General features: G+C 39.3%; 1 non-coding gene across 1 annotated transcript; it reads left to right on the plus strand.

Annotated features, from left to right (window-relative positions):
* The first annotated feature begins 278 nt into the window (after positions 1 to 278).
* LOC112725369 (small nucleolar RNA R71) lies at positions 279 to 386 on the plus strand. The gene has a single exon (XR_003164482.1). It is a non-coding gene; the product is annotated as a small nucleolar RNA R71 (small nucleolar RNA).
* The last annotated feature ends 3,720 nt before the right edge of the window (positions 387 to 4,106 follow it).

Raw genomic sequence — 4,106 nt, forward strand, 5'->3', positions numbered from 1 at the left:
TGTTGATTCAATTGCATCTGCTTCAGCAATTTGGTCATTTCACAGATACTCTGAGTTAAAGCAGCAGTCTCTCTGCTAGAGGATACTTCTACAATGGCTTTTGAACGGCCTTGTTTCTGCTTGTAATTCCGAGTGGATTCAGCTAAGTCGCTGATCAATTGCCATGCCTCATCAGTGGTCTTGTACTTCTTCATAGACCCATTGCTAGCACTTTCCAATGTGGTCTTATCTTGGAGCCTCATGCCTTGTGTGACGTAACCGAGCAATACTATCTTGTCAATCATATGGTGGGGGCATGCTTCCAGAAGATTATTGAAGCGCTCCCAGTATTCATAGAGAGTCTCGGATTCATCCTGAACAATCATGGAAATATCTTTCCTCAGTTTATCAGTAACTTCAGCTGGAAAGAATTTTTCCAAAAATTTTCTTCTAAGTGTATCCTAATTGGATACAGTTGCTGCGGGTTGAGTGTAGTACCACTCTCTCGCCTTTTCCTCAAGAGAAAACGGGAAAGCTTTCAACAGAATTGAAGTTTCATCTGTACCATCACGCCTGACAATAGAACAGGCTGCTTGAAAATCTCTCAGGTGCTTGATAGGCTCTTGAGCAGGTAGGCCATGAAACTTGGGCATCAAATTGAGCAGTGCAGTATTTATTTCAAAGTTTGTAGCCACCGCTGGGTGATGCGCTTGAAACGGTTGCATTGTAAAATCAGGGGCTCCAGCCTCCTGGATAGTAACTCTCCTAAGTTCTGCCACGTGACCTACACGTAAATCAACTGAATCAGTAGAACGGGGGCTGGTTTCTTCCTCAAATAAAGTTTCAGATCCGCCCTCAGAGAGGACTAACCGACGCCGAGCTTGCCTTATTCGTGAAATAGTTCTTTCAATCTCATGATCGAATACTGGCAAGCTTGGATCAGGAAGTGAACACGTCATTTAACGAAAGAAACATGCAGCTCATAGTAACAAAATAAAATAAAATACAAATAAATAAATTCCAATTAATAACTTTAGCACTCTATTGCAACTCCCCGGCAACGGCGCCAAAAATTGACGTGGCGGAAATTGGCGAGTTAAGAATTGTTATAAGATATGCGTTGCAAGTATAGTTCTTAACCAACCAGAAATTCGCTTATCAATTTAAAAAGGTTGTCACAAAAATTAAAATTAAAATACTGGGAGTATGAATCTCAGGTCGTCTCCCAACGAGTTGCAGAAAGGTGTGCTATTTTATTAATCAGATGTTTTCAAAAGAGTTTGAGTTGAATAAATAGGAAATTAAATTAGAGAAATTAAGTAACTTAAATAAAAGCCTTGACTGAGAGTAGATTAGTTGGAAGCCCTATTCTTGTTGAAGTACTCTCAAGATTAATTGATAATTGAAGGTTGTTCTGTTTAGTTATCCCTTACTAGGTAAGGAAAAGTCAAACAAGTTGGAATGCTATTTCTATTCGCAAGTTCCAACCCCACTCAATTAAAAGGGATTGGTGTCAGCGATTAGAGGGCAATCCAACAATAAACCCAATTACATTTTTTCTTTTAAGCATCCCAACTCAAGGGTTCCTTTCAATTAACTCCCCATCAAGTTAGGGAACTACTCGCTCATTGTGAATGTAGAACTCATAACATAGGAAAGGGAATTAAAGAAAGACATGATAAATAAAATTTAAAGGAATCAATTAAAAATAAAAGTAATTCTTGTATTAATAAATTCTAAAAATAATCCAGTAGTAAAATTGAGTAAATTAAAGGACATGGAAGAGTAAAGCCAAGTAAAGAAAACGAACTAGAATGACGAAGTCTTGGTGAGGTAATAACTCTTCTCAATATCCCAATGCAAAGAGCGATAGAAAATAAAATCCTAAGAACTATGAATGTGTAGAGAGAAAAACCTAGAGGAGGAGTAACTAGATCTAAAAACTAAAATTGTGTAGAATGAATGTTGTTTTCGTTTCTGTATGTTCTCTGGCTCTAGTCTGCTTTTCTGGGCCGAAAACTGGGTCAAAATAGGGTCCAAAATCGCCCCCAGCAAATTCTGCAGATTATGCATGTAAGACCCGAATTTTGAAAAGTTATTGATTTATTTATGATTTATTATATTATTTAAAATTATATTTTTAGAAATTTTTATATATAAGTTGAGTGAATTCTTATTTATTATTTAGAGTTCTTATAATTGAAAATAGTGAATATTTTATATGCCTTAATTTTAAATATTTAGATTTTTAATCTTATTTTATAAATAAAGGAGAATTAATCTAATTATCATCAAATCTTCATTGAAATAGTATTTATTCAAAAATAGAATTCACGTTGATAATAAAATAGTATTTCAAAGCTGATTATTACATATTTAATTCGAATTTGGATTATTACTCTATACTTTTATTTTTATTAAAAACTACCATCTTATCCTAATTTCTAAAATCCCCAATTTCATTATACAATACCCTCATTAACTTAAACCCTAACCCACTCACCTCTACCACCCCCACACCCCACACGGACACACACACACACACACAAAACACCTACACACCCAAATAATCCCAACACACACCGTGAAACACTAGGAAAGAAAGAAAATAAATCAGGAAGAAAGAAAAGAAGAAAGAAAGGGGGAGGAAGAGAGGGAGATCCGAGGGTGAGGGTTGCGAGAGGAGAGGGAGACCCGAGAGAGGGAGAGCGCTAGGGGAGAAGGAGCTGTCCGCACCATCATCAGTCGCGCCGCCACCACGCCAAGTCACCGTTGAGAACAGAGCCATGAGGAGAGAGGGCTCGCGAGTGAGAGAAGGTTGCGGGCCTGGAAACCACCGCGCCCAGTCACGGCCGGAAGTCATCGCCGCCGTCCAAGCTCGTCGCCGCCTGTCCCGTCGTTGCCATCTCTCCGCATCGCTGCCACTGGTTGAACCGCGAACAGAGGAAGGAGACAAAGCTTTTCCCGTCACCAGCACCGGACCTCAGCCGTCATCATCCCCATCCGGACAGCCGCTTCTGCCACTGGAGAATGCTGTTGCGTCGCCGGGATCCACTACCGGTAAGGGTCTTGTTATTAGATTTTGTCCTTTTTGAATTCTGGGAATACTATAGTCACTGCATGTTGCTACAGCCGTTGTCTTGGTCGCGTGGAAGGAGGAGGAGCAAGGTGTCATCGTGCCTTGCCTCCGCCGCCGAAGACCGCCGCTGAATCCTCTGGCTTGGTAAGCGTTTCATTTTGAAAAGTCTTTTTGTCGCTGTTCTGTTATCTTATGCTGAGGTGTTGCGACGTTGTCTGTCATAAGGTTGAGTATCGGTGCTTGCATGTCGTGCTCAGAGTTTTCGGCTGCTTCGTTTTGCTATTTCAGTTCGAGTTGGGTTGCATGAATGTTGTTATGGTTGTTGCGAGAATGGTTTGAGCTGAGATTGCAGCTTCCGCTGACCGTGGGTCGAGAGAGGATTTTTCTGTGATGCGTTGGGTTATGGTTTCGCTTATCGAGGTAGGGGTCTTTTCAAAGAACTTAATTTTATGATTTGAAGTTGTTATAAATGGATATTAATGTGATAAATGTACTTTTGGTGATTGTACAAGCCTTATGTATTGCTGAGCTGTTTTGTGACGAACGTATTTGTGGTTGGATTGGATTGTTGTTTGATTTGGTTATATGGTTGGTTGCTGAAATATTTCATTACAATTTTGGAAAAAACGAGTTTGGTTCATTGAAAATGGATTGAGTTTGGATTTGATTTCTTGAGTTATGAGAAGGATATGAACTTTCGAAATTAGTCTGATTTTAAACTGATTTGGTTTTGAACCCGTGGAAGGGATTGTATACTGGTTTGGTTGGGACCCGAAACGGGTGGCAAAGTCCAAGTTTTAGGGGAGATGCTGCCGAAATTTTATGAAATTCAAGATTTTGTTTTCAAATATGATTTAGAAAAGGATTGGATTCGGGAGGTTCTATTGTTTGGTTTTTGATTTATTAAGAAACAGGTGATTCAAGTTTAATCTTTTAAGGAAAGCTTATGTTTTAAGTTTGATTTAAATATGAGGGGACCTATGTTTTGCGGTTTGGTCAAAGAAGTACCTTTGGAGGAGTTTTAGCGGATTTTAAAGGAAATTGACCT

The sequence above is a fragment of the Arachis hypogaea genome, chromosome 11 (genome assembly GCF_003086295.3).
Source record: "Arachis hypogaea cultivar Tifrunner chromosome 11, arahy.Tifrunner.gnm2.J5K5, whole genome shotgun sequence".
Taxonomy (NCBI): Eukaryota; Viridiplantae; Streptophyta; class Magnoliopsida; order Fabales; family Fabaceae; genus Arachis; species Arachis hypogaea.